This window comes from Lutra lutra, chromosome 2, assembly GCF_902655055.1.
Source record: "Lutra lutra chromosome 2, mLutLut1.2, whole genome shotgun sequence".
In the NCBI taxonomy this organism is placed as follows: Eukaryota; Metazoa; Chordata; class Mammalia; order Carnivora; family Mustelidae; genus Lutra; species Lutra lutra.
Window position 1 is genome coordinate 89,829,586 of NC_062279.1, and position 16,224 is coordinate 89,845,809.

Consider the following 16,224-nt stretch of genomic DNA (forward strand, 5'->3'; position numbering starts at 1 on the left):
GAGCTCTCAGGCTGGCAAACACGTGGAGGGGACAGGAGGTAACCTACCTGGAGAGGACGTCGAAGCTCTGTACCTCTTCCCACGTACCTTACCCTTCACCTCTCCTCCATCTGGATGTCCATCAGTATCATTTATCATATTCTTTTACAATAATCTGGCAAACAGGAAGTAAACTGTTTTCTTGAATGCTGGGGGTTGCTCTAGCCAATTAACTGAAACAGAGAATGGGGTTTGTGGGAAACTCTGATTTATGTCCAATAGGACAGAACCATAGGTGACAACCTGGACATACAACTGGCATCTGAATTGGGGAGGAGGCAGTCTTAAGGGACTGAGGTCTTAACCTGTGGGATCTGAGGCTATCTCTAGGTAGATAGTGTCAAAATTGAGATAAGTTGTAGGACACACAGCTGGTGTCACAAAAGTGCTTAGTGTGAGGGGAAAACTCACCTGGCTTGTGTCAGAGGTATTGTGAGTGTGGTAGAAGTGTGAGAGTAAAAGAGACACACAGAAGAAATGTAGGTCTTCTAACACAAAAAGACAAAATAATCACAGAGATACCACTAAACCAGCTCCCCAGCTCATCAGCCTCCTGCCCCCAGAATGCTTGCTCTGTGAATAAAACAATTCTCTCTGTGTTAAGCAACTGTTCTTTTTTTTTTTTGATAGCTGAATTGAATTACTATTTCATATACCTTTCTGTTTCTGATATTCTTCTAAATGAGAAGGACCAAGAGAAGAAGAAAGGTAGAAGGTAGAGAAAAGTGCCTACTATTTCTCTTGTCTCTCTAAGATACAAGTTTCCAAAAAGCAGAAATCATGACTGGTGTATTCTGGACAGCACCTAGATTATTGAGTTGAATAATGTATATAACACAAATGAAAAACAGCAATGTCAATACAACACCATGGTGCCTTCAAAAAATCTAAACTGTACATTAGGTTAATAGAAGGTACTTTTTTTGCTAAATAAAAATTGCAATATAAGCTGTGCAATATAAGATTCTCCACATACACCCAAATAATAATAGCTAAATGTGCTGTGCTCTGTTACAATCATTTATCTGCACATTGTCTGACTATATGGGTACCACTACTATCCCCAATTTACAGTTGAGGAAACTGGGCCACAGAACTGTGAGTAAGTGTCCCAACTAGTAAGCTAGGATTTGATACAGGAAGCCATGTTTGCTCTTAAACAGTCACTGTACTGTCATACATCACATAGATAGATAGACATAATACAGAATATGCATTCAATATATGGATGGATGGATATACAGACACATATACATGGACAGTGTGCGTACATATCCATATACACATGCATATGCATGTACACATGCAGACACACAGCAAGAGAGAACCTGCAAGTTGAACCTGAAAACAAGAAATATCTTCTTTCCCTCATTTAGTCTCCATCTTCTAGGTACAACAGTAATAAATGTCCATGAAAAGAGTTAACATATCTCCTAATAAATTACTCACCAACAGAATTCCAGAGTAAGCTCTTCCTAGTACTTTGCTTTTTTATTTTTTTATTTTTTTGTAAGACTTTATTGATTTATTTGACAGACAGAGATCACAAGTAGACAGAGAGGCAGGCAGAGAGAGAGAGGAAAGCAGGCTCCCTGCCGAGCAGAGAGCCCGATGTGGGGCTCAATCCCAGGACCCTGGGATCATGACCTGTGCTGAAGGCAGAGGCTTTAACAACACTGAGCCATCCAGGTGCCCCGTACTTTGCCTTTTTAAAGATAAAAGACAATTTTGGTGCACACGTACACACACACACACCCTGAGCAATTAATGAAATGAAGAAAACTACATCAGAATTTAAATTGCAGAAAAATGAATTGAAATAAACCCTCTATTTATATCCCAGATTATATCAGACTTTTACAAGTAAATGGACTGTTCACATGAAAAACACTTGGTGTTGTAAAAAAAAGAAATGAACTGGTAGAGAAAACGGATGTTTTCTTTGGGTAATTGTAGGCAGGAGCTTCCAAAGGCCATCAGTCTTAGTCTGCTATCTAGTGGAGAAATTGCACATTTCAATTCTCTCAGATTTTCTTCTCACCAGGCTTGAATATTGGTGCACGGTCACTTAAAACACTGACAATGTTCAGATTTTCATCCATTTAAGGGAAACTGGAAATGTTTCAATATCTTCGATGCCTTGCCAAGGGATCCAGACACGGAGGGCTGAGACCAAAACTGAAGGACAACAGATCCGGAAGCACCACCGGCAGTCAGGCCGTGGGTCTGCGTTGTGTCCAAACACAGATTTCAGCCATCAAGCTGTACTGCTTCACTTTTTTTTTTTTTTTAAACAAACATAGATTTCCAAAACAGGGCAGAAAATTCCAGCTTCACAAAGGGGCCTTTTATGCAATGATTGATTGCATAAAATGGGCATATTCTGCCACCTTGTGCCCAAAAAGAAAAAAATTGCTCCAGCCTCTGGCATTTATTCCAATGCTGGCTACTCCCTCCAACCTCACCATCCTACGTTTCTCTGCTTAAAAATATCTACCTTGATTTTGCAGCTAGAGTTCCTCTATTTTTAGCAATCTAGCTAGTCAGGACAATGTATCTGATTCTGCTTGATGTAACATTCAGCTCTGTTGTAAAACGTTTACTGAATGACTACATCTTACAAAATTCCAAGGGGATCAAAAGGAGAGAAGAGATGCTTCTGGCCCTTATCAAGACTATCATTTAGTCAAGGAGAAAGGCGTACAAAAGATACAAGATAACTGAGGTAAATTTAATAATAGAAACATAAATAAAGAGATTATAGGAGTTCTGAGGGAAGAGATGACTCTAGATGAAGGTAAGAGCAAACATAAAGTAAAATCCATTTTCCTTAAGGTATTATACATTCAGAGGTGCTGCAGACAGTCAGTTCCAAGAGACAAATGAGGGCCTGATAGTCAATGACCTTAAACGATATTAGATGTATTTTAGGGCTTAAGAAAGATCACTTCAACTATAGGATGGGGAAGTGGTGGTGGGTGAGAGGTGTAGGATGAATTGGAAGGCAGAAGACTGGCTGTAAGAATATCCATGGACGGGGTGCCTAGGTGGCTCAGTGGGTTAAGCCTCTGCCTTCAGCTCAGGTCATGGTCCCAGGGTCCTGGGATCGAGCCCCACATCTGGCTCTCTGCTCAGTGGGGAGCCTGCTTCCCCCCACCCCCCACCTCTGCCTGCCTCTCTGGCTACTTGTGATTTCTCTGTCAAATAAATATTTGAAAAAAAAAAAGAATATCCATGGACTATTGCTCTAGTCTAGAAAAAACATAATATTGTCTCTTCACTCAGCATATTAGGACCTGCTTTGAACTAAGTAGGTACTCAAGATGGCAACAGTGGCAAAGACATTATGATGCTTTCATAGAAGTCCAGATTTCAAAAACCAACTTCTAATAAGGTAAACCCTGTTAGTCGAGATATTGATATCTGGAATCACAGGTGTTAAAATATAATATTAGGGGCACCTGGGTGGCCCAGTCAGTTGTGTCCATCTCTTGATTTCGGCTCAGGTCATGATCTCGGGGTTGTGAGATCAACCCTTTCATCAGGCTCTATACTGAGTATGGAGTCTGCTGGAGAGTCTCTCCCTCTCCCTCTGCCCCTCTTCCTGCGCGCTCTCTCTCTCTCTCTCTCTCTCTCTCTCAAATAATAAATAAATAAATCTTTTTAAAAAAATACATAGGGGCACCTGGGTGGCTCAGTCCTTAAGTGTCTGCCTTTGGCTCAGGTCCTGATCCTAGGGTCTTGGGATCAAGTCCTGCATCAGGCTTCATCTATAAATAAATCAGGCTTCATTTATAAAATAAAGTCTTCATCTCCCACTCCCCCTGCTTGTGTTCCCTCTCTTGCTGTGTCTCTCCCTGTCAAATAAATAAATAAAGTCTTTTTAAAAAAATAAAAAATAAAAAATATATAATATTAAACAGTCCAAAGAAAAAAGAGAAGAAATAGATGGGTCTGGATTAAAGTCATGGAAAGGGAAATTGGGAACAGAAGGGTAAGTGAGGAATAAAGGCTTACAAAAAACTTACTGGAGAAATCTGAAAAGAAGGAAAACAAAACTCCAATGTACTCTCAAGGCCAAAAACCCAGATGAGAAAAAACTAAAAATGATGAGTGGATTAACCCAACATCTGTAAGAAAATCTACATGAACATAGGTGGTTTTTGCTTTACAAAAGAACAGGAAGAGCTACAAGTGGGCTGTTTTATTGAATGGACGATACCTTATAAATTCATGAGAATAGTGTAGAATAGCATATGTACTCCCTAATTAGGAGTATGATCATTGCTATATTTAATATTAAGTAGATTTTTACTATTGTTAGGTTAACAAATTACCAATAGAATTTAAACAACTATAATTTTACAATTTTTATTTAAAGCAGTAAGATAGAGAAGCTTCTGAAAGATCTGAGAGAGACAAAGAAAAGATTAAAAATGTAAAGAAAACTGCTAATGAAAATAAGAATATAACACTGGGTAAATAGAAGATAAAAATGAAAACAATTTTGTGAATATAAATTAGAATATTTCTATGAAGTAGTCTTTTCTGGGAACATACAAATCCTAAAGAAATCTTAAAATCTGAATATATTGTTAACCAGGAAGGAAATTGGAAAATGTTATCAAAAAATTACTTCTCAAAATATCCCTATTGCCAAATGGATTTGCTAGCATATTCTCTCATAATTTCAATGAATAGATAATTGGCATGATACATGCACTGAGCACTGTTTTGAAAGTAATGAAAAAGATGGAAAGCTGCCCACTTCATCATGTAAAGCTAAAATGACCTTGAGAACAGAGACTATATACAGTAACAGTCACCTTACAGGCAATACAATGGCACTAAATTCATATCTTAATAGTTACCCTGAATGTTAATGGGCTAAATGCCCCAATCAAAAGACACAGGGTATCAGAATGGATAAAATGACCTTGATATCGACCCCTTAAAAAATGAGCAAAATAAGAAAACTATAAGACAGACATCACTTATGAGCACAAATTGGGAAGTCCAAGCAAATTTAATTGCAAAAGTACTTAAAAATTTGTTTTACCTTTTAAATTTGAGTATGGTTGACACATGTGACATTAGTTCCAGTTGTACAACTTAGTTATTTGACAAGTTTATACATTATGCTATGCTCACCACCCATGTACTACCATCTGTCCTGTTACATTGCTATTATGATATCATTGACTGTATTCCTTATGTTGTACCTTTATTCCCATGATTTTTCATTCCATAACTGAAAGCCTGTATCTTCTATTCCCCTCCACCCATTTTGCAATCCCTCCACTCCCCTCTTCTCTGGCAACCATCAGTTTGTTCTCTATTTAGAAGTCTGATTCTGCTTTTTTGTTTATTTATTTGTTTTTTTTTTTTCTTTTTACATTCCACTTAGGAATAGAATGATTCAGTATTTGTCTTTTTCAGTTTAACTAATTTAACTTAATATAATACCCTCTAGGTCCATTCATGTTGTCTCAAATGATCGGATCTCATCCTTTTTTGATGGCTGTGTAATATTTGACTCTCTGTGTGTGTTTGTGTGTCTATATGTATCTATATGTAAATAATAGATATGCCACATTTTCCTTATCCATTCACCTGTTGATGAACATTTAGGTTGTGTCCATGTCTTGGCTATTATAATAGTGCCACAATAAACATAGGGTGCATATATCTTTTCCAATTAGTATTTTCATTTTCTTTGGGTAAAATGCCCAATGGTGGAATTATTGAACCATATAGTATTTCTAGTTTTCATTTTTTGAGGAACCTTGATACTATTTTCCACAGTGGGTATACCTATTTATTTATTTTTTTATTTATTTGACAGAGAGAGAGCACAAGTAGGCAGAGCGGCAGGCTCTCCCGCTGAGCAGAGAGCATGATGAGGGACTTGATCCCAGGACCCTGGGATCATGACCTGAGCTGAAGGCAGACGCTAACCGACTGAACCACCCAGGCACATCTTTACCAATTTATATTGTTTCAAACAGTGTGTGAGGGTTCCTTTTCCTCTACATCTTTGCCAACAATTGTTATTTCTAATCATTTTGATCTCAGCTATTCTAACTGATATAAGATGATATCTTGTTGTGGTTTTGATTTGCACTCCCAATGATTAGCATATTCTTATGTGTCTGTCATCTTATATCTTCTTTGGGAAAGTGTCTATTCAGTCCTCTGCCCATTTTTTGCTTGGACTGTTTGTTTTTTAGGTTGAGTTGTATAAGTTCTTTATGTATTTTGGATATCTTTTTGGATATACCTTATTGTACATATCATTTGCAAATATGTTGTCCCATTCACTAGGTTGTCTTTTTGTTTTGCCGATGGTTTCCTTTGCTATGCAAAAGCTTTTTATTTTGATGTAGCAAAAGTACTTTTTAAAAATTGTTTCAGAGGTAGAATTTAGTGATTCACCAGTTGTATATAACACCCAGTGCTCTTTACATCAAGAGCCCTTATAGAGTCATTCAGTATGACCAAAAAGAATTAATCCTGGATGTGCAAAAGTACTTCTTTAAATAATATTATAGGGCGCCTGTGTGGCTCAGTCAATTAAGCATCTGCCTTCGCCTCAGGTCATGATCCCAAGGTCCTGAGATGGAGCCCCACATCAAGCTTCCTGCTCAGTGGGGAGTCTACTTCTCCCTCTCTCTCTACCCCTCCCCCCAATAGTGCTCTCTTTCTCTCACTTTCTCTAAAATAAAAATAAATAAAAGATTTTAAACATAAATTATAAACATGTAGTATTATAATATTAAAATATTAATGTTCAATATTATACAATCTAATTCTATAATATATCACATCAGTAGCTCCACTCCCACCAAAAAACAATGACATTGTTATTCATTCAACAGATGGTTGAATTGGGTTGAGCTCAGATCAGATCTATTGACCACCTACAATATGCCAGATGCTGTCATCAGTGTTGAGGACGCCCTCACAGAACTTACATTCTAATGAAAGAAAGAAAAGCAGTATACAGATAAAAAAGGAAAAGTATGTTAGATAATAATGAATGTTGTAGAAAGAAGCAGGGAAGGGTATTAGGAATTGCCATTTTTAAACTGAATAGTCTGAGAAGGCTGCACTGGGCTGACATTCAAGCAGAATCAAGGAAGAGGAGGGAGCTCATATGTAGATATGAAGGAAAGAGGCTTTCCAGGAAGAATTAATAGCAAGTATAAAGGCCCTGGGGCAGTATCCTGCTGGGTGTACAGAGGAAAGCAAACATGGTTTGAGTGGATATACAAATGGGCAGTGGTAGGAGAGCAAGTCAAAGCAATGAGATCATAAAAGACAGAGCCTTGTAGACTAAGGAATGAGACAGGAATCTAGTTAGAGATTGTGGACAAAAAGTGGATGGCCAGACTTATCTTAAAAGGATAACTCTGGCTACTGTGATGGAGAACACAATGTAGTCTGGTAAAGCTAGAAGCAGGTTAGAGTTTGAAGGCTGTTCTAGGTGAGGGAGGGGGTGAGAAGTAGTCAGATTCTGTGTGTGTGTGTGTGTGTGTGTGTGTGTGTGTGTGTGTTTGTGATGAAGTAGACACAATTCACTGATGACTGGATATAAGGTTTTAAAAGAAAGAAAAAGGGCACAACCAATTTAAATTTTTGAACTGAGAAACTGGAAAATTATAAAATGCCATTCTCAAATACTCCACACGAATTTCTGGTTTTCAGATTATTAGTAAACAAGAAATACCAGGAAGTAGTATACTTCCTGGTATTTGATATGATAAAGAATGATAAATATGATATGATATGATGTATCATATTTAAATATGATAAAGAATGTGTATTTTAAAAACAAATAATTTTATGAATAACAGTGAAATACCAGTGGCAATTAGATTTAATTTTAAAAACCAAAAAAAAAGAATTTTTAATGGAGAAAATCCCAGAAAACACCAAATATCCTTCATAAGTAGATTGAACAAATTGTGGTAGAGTTACATAATGAAATTTTTAATGGCTTAAAATATTTAATAATGTGGTAAAAGGATACCTTAAGTTAACAGAACAGGATACCAAACAGAATATAAAGTCTTGTATCAGCTTTTTTTCTTTTCTTTCTTTTTTTAGTGTTTATAGTAGTTTATTTACAATTGCCAAAGCCTAGAAGCAACCAGGATGTCCCTCAACAGGTGAATGAATACAGAAACTAAGGCACATCCATACAATCGAATATTATATTTAATGATACAAAGACATGAGTTAATACCAGTTTTCTTAAAATGTATATAAATGTATGCCTACAGAAAGGACTGAAGGGAAAATGTATTGATGCATCTGTGATTTTTCCTTTGAATTTTTCTTTTCTTTTTTTAAATTTTATTTATTTATTTATTTGAGAGAGAGAGAGAGAGAGTGTGTATGTGTGTGTGTGTGCATGCACATGTGCAAGTAGGGAGAGGGGCCAAGGGAGAGGGAGAGAATCTCAAGCAGATGTCACAGTAAGCACATAGCCCAATACAAGGCTCGATCCCATGACCCTGAAAGCATGCCCTGAGCTGAAATCAAGAATCAGATGTTTAACCAACCAAGCCACCCCAACACCCCGAATTTTTCTTTTCTTTTATGATTAGAAAAACTATAAACATTATTTTGACAAAAAACACATGCAAACTGATTTAAGGCTTACTCTCAGATGCTTTTAATAAGTGATCAAGAGTAAGCTAAAATAATAAAATCTCATCTACTCAAAAATACATCATCCCTTTAAACCATAAGTTGGAGAGTCAGAGTGGAGACTCATTTCCATTGGCTAGAGGGAGGCTTGGGTAGGCCCAAGGGGGGCTTTCACACCCAGCTTTCTCTATTTTCAATGATTCCTCAGTCTCCCATCTAGAAGATGTTTGTCCAACTGAGGGGCCTTCCCTAGAGGAGACTCATTCCTTTCAACAGTCTGGGTGTCTGTGAAGAGAGAACTCTAACGCTAAACAGATTATGAAAGTCAACTCTGTAGGAGAACACTACAGACTCACAGATTATTGCTTACAGATTCTGCTAAAGGAAGATTCTATTAACAGGAGATAGCTGCCTAGAACCCCAACCTTTGGGAAACGGAAAGTAGAAAACACATCTCAGATCAGCCCATTGTGAGCTTTTGCTCCTTTTGCACTTTCAACTTTTCCATCTTTTGTTCCTTCTTTGTTTCCTTATTGCACTTTCTGTTCTCTTTTACAGAGACATAGGGTGCAGTCATATCCTGTTAGAGTGACTGATTTGTACATGACATGATGGCTTGCCATAGCTCTAAAGCCACCAGATTACTTTCCACATGGTGGCCACGTCTACACACTGGGAACAAGTTGAGTTTCACAAGAGCTTGTCTCAAGTTCCATGTTTGAAGAGTGTCTGGAAGTTGACTTTAAATCATATTTTCATGGGCATGCTATCTCTTTAGTTTAGACTGAAAGCATTCCCACAATGCCAGATTATTATAGAGGAAGAGCTAGACTGGCCACAGACCTAGAGGAAGCTGATTTGTGGGTACCTGGGAAGATGCCTATGCTGGTAATTTCAAATGTTGATTGTATTAGAATCATTTGAGGAATATGTTAAAAATGAAAATCCTTAAGTTCCATCCATGGCCTTAGGTCACAAATACTACTCTCTCTACTCACTAATGCAGTGTTTCTAAGATTGACTCCAGACCATTGACTCAGAATCACCTCTGCTAAAAATACAGCTGCTTTTCTCACATAATACATCTAGGGTATCAGCACATATAGAACTATCTCAATCTTTTTATTTTTTAAAAAATTTTCAATTTATTCATTTGACAGAAATCACAAGTAGGCAAAGAGGCAGGCAGGGGGGCGGGAAGCAGGCTCCCTGCTAAGCAGAGAACCCGATGCAGGGCTCGATCCCAGGACCCCGAGATCATGACCTGAGCCAAAGGCAGAGGCTTAACCCACTGAGCCACACAGGCGACCCTACCTCATTCTTTTTAAATGGTCATTTCAGTGCTTGTATTTACTGTCATTTTTTTTTAGGCAAACCCTACCGATGAGCATGTGCATAGTTTTTAGTCAATCATTAAAACTAGTGTTACAGTAAACATCTTTGATTGTATATCTTCAGGTATAGAGAAGGGTCAATTCTAATTGTGCCAAGCCTATTTTGGGATCAAAGATACAGAGATGCAACACCAAGTTGCATATGCCTAAAACCCGGTTTTTGGAGCAAGTAGGTAAATACCACACTTCCCATAAATTTGCTCCTGCAGCACTTCATCCCACACACAGCATGTTCCCAGGGCAATTAATTCCAAACACTGGTGATAAACTAGGCCCGGAGTAATCATCTGAAGATATTTAAAATAAAGCAGAACCTCTGGAGCCCCATCTCCAAAGATTCTGATTCCAGTTTCAGGTGAATGTCCAAAATCCATAGTTGGGGAAACTTCCAAGCGAGACTTGTGAGTTGCATATGTGAGAACCCAGAGCCTCCTAAACTGAAAACCAGAAAACAGTCACTAGATGGCAACCTCACTCACTTTTTTTTTTTTTTTTTCTAACTGGTTCAAAATTAAGCAGGACACTTGAGACAAAGTGTCTTTTTTCTTCTTATTTGTGTTTCAATTTGCAGACATCTCCCTATAGGAAGTTATTTTTTTGAATATATAAACAGGTGCCTCTCTTTTACAATGCTCATATCCCATTACTTATCCTAATGAAAAATACCTGTTATTTGTATTAATGTCTGGATCTCATTAAAGACAAAGACCAGCTGTGCTCTGCTTTGTGAGATTAAAGCCCCTGATTAACACTTCGACATTCTCTTCTTAACTCAGCCAACAAAGGTCCATAGATTCATGGAAGAAATGACCTCAGAGGTCATCTAGTCCAGTGTTCACCTAAAGCAGGATCACTTTTTTTTTTTTTTTAATCCCTGATAGCTGGTCCTTTTGCCATTGCTTAAATACTTAAAGTAGCAGGGACACTATTTTCCACTTCTGGTTCTAGGAGGAATGATTTATTCTTTTTCCACATGGCATCTTTCATGCTCTCTACCCTTTTCCTCATCAAATTAAACACTTTTCAATGGCCTTTCATGTTACTTGTCACCAGGTTTGTCACCTCCAATTAGTTGGGCACAATGCCCACATATCATCCACACATCTTAGCATACAATGTTACAATTACCTCCCTTATTCTGGCCACTCCCTTCTGTTAATATAGTTTCTGTAGCATCTACAAGATGCTATGCCAGTGCTTGGCCCAAAATGCAAGCTGAATTAATAATGGTTTCCTTTGTTTTCTAAATTTCTAATCACATAAGCACTATCTTCCTTCCATTTGTTGTTTGCTTGTTACTTGCTCCATAAGAACCAATACCAGACCAACACTGCTCCTTATACTATATTATATAATTTATTTTCTGAATCAAGATGCATAGTGTAGTATTTATGATATTGTTTTATCAACGTTTTTTGAATCTTGATTTTATGATCCTATGTATTAACATGTATTAACTACTGCTGCCAGTTTTTTGAGATGCAAATGTCAAGAAGCAAGAATTTCCTGTCCCCTTCAAAGGTCCTTCTAGCTGGATTAAGAATCATATTGACAGTAGAAAGTCAAATTTAATTTTGTACGTATGGGGATTCCACACAGACATGGAAATTCCAAAGAGAGTCTGGTAACATGAGGGTATGGGGGTAGGTATCTGGGACTTCAAAGGGAAGGAATGCAATTTGCAGGAAGATGAAAAAGAGTAAGTGTTTGGTAAACAAATGTTTGCTGGGCCACTGAGAAACAATGGCACATAGAGGACTTTGACCAAACAGGTGTAGCTAGGTTCCTCTCTGTCTACCACGTCTAGTTCATAATGTAATGTAGTTATCTATTGTGATAGCCCTCTTCCTAGAGTAGGTCCTATACATCTCAATTCTTTTTAGGCAGTTGAAGAGGAAGTAAAGAGCTTTTTCAGAATCGTCTGGGTCTTGATTACATTTTAACTCAAAGTAATCTTCATGCCAAAGAGGCCCATCTTGGGGCCACCTGCTCTACCAAATATATTATTGTCTTTTAACATTCATCTCAGTTATTTGTACAAATTTTGAATAAGGTGGAGGCTAGGGCAGTGCCCTGTTACATGCTAATGTTGGCTCCCCTGTGCTCTTCCGGATTTTTAAAATCCATATGACCAGTATTAGTATTAAAATTAGAATGGCAAAAAAAAAAAAAAAGAAAGAAAGAAAGAAAGAAAGAAAGAAAAGAATGGCAAAATCAGAATCGTGACAAAACTATGCAAAAAATGGTGATAATGTAGATTTAAATACCATAATATCCCCTTTCACTACTTTTTTTCAACATCATATGGGAAGTCCTTACTAATGCAATAAAGCAAAAAGGAGGAAAAGATATACATATATATATATATATACACACACACAAGGAAGAAAGAAATAAAACTTTTTCTGTTCACAGATGCTATGATCATCTATATAGAAACCCAAAGAATCAACCAAATATCAAAACAAAAATAAACTGCTGAAATTGATAAGCAATGATTAGCAAGATTGCAGGATACAAGTTAACATACAGGAAATCAACTGCTTTCCTATATAGTAACAATGAAAAAATGGTATTTGAAATTAAAAATGCTAATACAATTTTCATTAGTATCCCCCAAATTAAATATTTGGGTGTAAACCTAATGAAATATGTACAGATCTATATGAGGAAAACTACAAAACTCTGATGAACAAAATCAAAGAATAAATAAATGGAGAAATATTCCATGTTTATAAATAGGAAGACTCGTCAGGATGTCAATTCTTCCTAATTTGATGTATAAAGTTAATGCAATGTCAGTCAAAATACTGTCAGTTACATTATGTTTAAGTTACTTTACTTATTGGTTTGTTGAAACCAATACTAAAAGTTATATGGGGAGGCAAAAGACCCAGAAAATCAAACACAATACTGAAGGGGAAGAACAAAGTGGAGGACTGACCCCACCTGACTTCAAAATTTACTGTAAAGCTACAGTAATTAAGACAGTGTGGTATGGCAAAAATAAATAAATAAATAAATTTTAAAAAGTAAATAAACAGGTCAGTGGAAGAGAATAGAGAGCCCAGAAATAAACCCACATAAACATAGTCAAGTGAGCTTTGAAAAGGAATAAAGACAATACAATGGAGCAAAGATAGTCTCTTCAACAGATGAGGCTGGAAAACTTGGATACCCATATATAAAAAATTGAATCTAGACACAGCGTTTATACCCTTCAACAAAAATTAACTCAAAATATATCAGAGACTTACATGTAAAATGCAAAACAATAAAACTCCTAGAAGATAATACAAGAAAAAACCCAGATGGCCTTGGGTAGGGTGAATACTTTTTAGATACAACAACAAAGGCATGATACATGAAAGAAACAATTGGTAACCTGGACTTCGTTAAAATTAAAAACTTGAGCTCTACAAAAGCTGCCAAGAGAGTTAAAAGACAAGACACAGACTGGGAAAAAAAATTTTACAAAAAGACACACCTAATAAAGGAATGTTATCCAAAATAAGTAAAGAACCCTTAAAATTCAACATAAGAAAACAAATGACATAATCAAAAAATCAAAAAATATGTCAAAGATCTTAACAAACACTTCACCAAGGGAGATATGCAAGTGACAAGCAAGCATATGAAAAGATGTTCCACACCGTATGGCATCAAGAAATGAAAATTAAAACAATGAGATATCACTATGCACTTATTAAAATGGCCAAAATTTAGAACACTAATAATATCAATTCCTGGCCAGGATGTGGAGCAACAGGAACTCTCATATATTGCTGATAGAAATACAAAATGGTACAGGCACTTTGGAAGATAGTTTGGCAGTATCTTACAAAACTAAATATACTCGTTTTATCAGCCAGCAGTCACTCTCCTTGGTGTTTGCCCAAAGCAGTTGAAGACATATCCACACAAAAACCAGCACAGGGGATATTTATAGCAGCTTTATTCATAACTGCCAAAACTCAGAAGCAACCAGAGTTCCTTCAGGAGGAGAATGAATAAATAAATAGTGTTACATCCAGACAGTGGAATATTATTTATCACTTTAAAAAAAAGAGCAATCAAGCTCAAGATATGCAGGAAACTTAAGTTCGTATTACTAAACTAAAGAAGCCAATCTGAAAAGACTACTGAACTATATGATCTCAATTATATGACATTCTAGAAAAGGCAAAACTATGGAAACAGTAAAAAGACCAGTGGGAGAAGGGGAGATGAATATGCAGAATAAATAGGATTTTTAGAGCAGTGAAAAATACTCTGTATAATGTTATAATTATGGCTATATGTCATCATGCATTTGTCCAAACCCATAGAAATGTATAACACCAAGGGTAAACCCAAAGATAAACTATGGACTTTGAATGATCATGATGTGTCAATGTAAATTCATCCTTGATAACAAATGTACCATTTTGGTGAATGATGTTGCCAATGGGGGAGGCAATGCATGTGTTAGGGAAATGGGTATGTGGAAAATCTCTGTACCTTCCTTTCAACTGTGTTGTGAGCTTAAAACTGTTCTTAAAAATAATGATGGATGACTTTCACTTCTGAGAAGATGGAGTACAGGTATCTTCCCCTATTCCTTCCATTTACTACAACTAAAATCCCTGGACATATATGTAAAACAAACCAAACAATACTCTGAACAATGAAGAGAATTAAACAGACTGGCCAGGGACCATGAATTCCAAGGAATGACAAGGTTTTAAGTTTCCTCAGTTTTATTTTTACCTCATACATGTCAGACTTGGAGCTGGAGATACTGGCAACCCAGAAATGCCAATAATAGTAGACAAAAAATTAAAAATAAGCCCCAACAAAACCCTGCACTCTCTAGTCAAAGGAACAGAAATAGGGAAACCTAGCAAGACTGAACGTTTTAGATAATAATTACTCTACTTCTTCCAAACACTACAGGAAAATGTGTGGCCCTACTCCCACAGATGTAAGCCAAGGCTAAGTGAGGATTCTAGACTTCTACATTGGAGAGGCTATAAGAAGGTGTCCCATGCCCTCACCCACACCACTGGGGTGGTGTAATAGAAGGCTAAGAAGGAAAATGAGACTTTCATTTTAGCCATCCTGTGAGAATCTTCCCCTGTGGTATCCCTGGGAACCATGAGGGGAGTATAGATCCACTTTCATCCTGCACCTCTCTACTGAAGTGATGTCAGAGAACATCTAGTGGAGAGTTAGGACTTTCACCACTACCTAGTGCTAATGATGCCACCCACCTATGATGCCAGTGGAGACCACATGGGAAGCCAGAAATCTCATTGCCTGGAGTAATGTGGAGCCACAGACACACAAGCACTAGATGTTATCAGAACCCATGTGGGAAACTGGAGCTTCTACTTCCCCTGACCCTGATGAGGCAGGGCATACCTCTCCTCTTTTGGAGTGGAGTCAGAGAAAGCCAACCAAAACAGAAGTTAAATAAGGTCCAGAGTCTCATAGTTTATTATAAAAATATCCAGGACTCAACTGAAAATCACTCTCATAAAAAGAAAGAGGAAGATCTTGAATTGAATGAAAAAAGATAATCAATAGATGCCAACACTGAAATGACAAAGATGTTAGCATTATCTAACAAATAACCTTACAGCAGTCATCATAAAATTCTTCAATGAGAAATTTATAAACATATTCCAAACAAATGAAAGAAAGCCTCAGAAAACAAACAGAAATAATAAGAAACAAATGGAAATTTTAGAACTGAAAAATATAGTAGCTGAAATAAAAAACTCAGTGGATGAGTTCAATAGAATGGAAGAGACAAACAAAAGAATCCATGAACTGGAAGATAGGACAATAGAAATTACCGAATCTCAACACAAAGAGAAAAAAGACTTAAAAAAAAAGAGCCTCAGGGACCAGTGGGACTATAATAAAAGTTCTAACATTCATGTCATAGAAGTTGAAGAGGAGAGAAAAAAGAAGCCAGGGATGGAAAAGTACTTGAAGAAATAAAGGCAGAAAACTTCTCAAATTTAACAAAAGACAAAACTTACAGATTAAAAAAGCTGAGTGAACTCCCAAAAAAATAAACCCACAAAAACACCAGCAAGCTAGAAAGATCATACAAGAATCTCTTTTCCAAGTGAACAGAGTGAAAGAG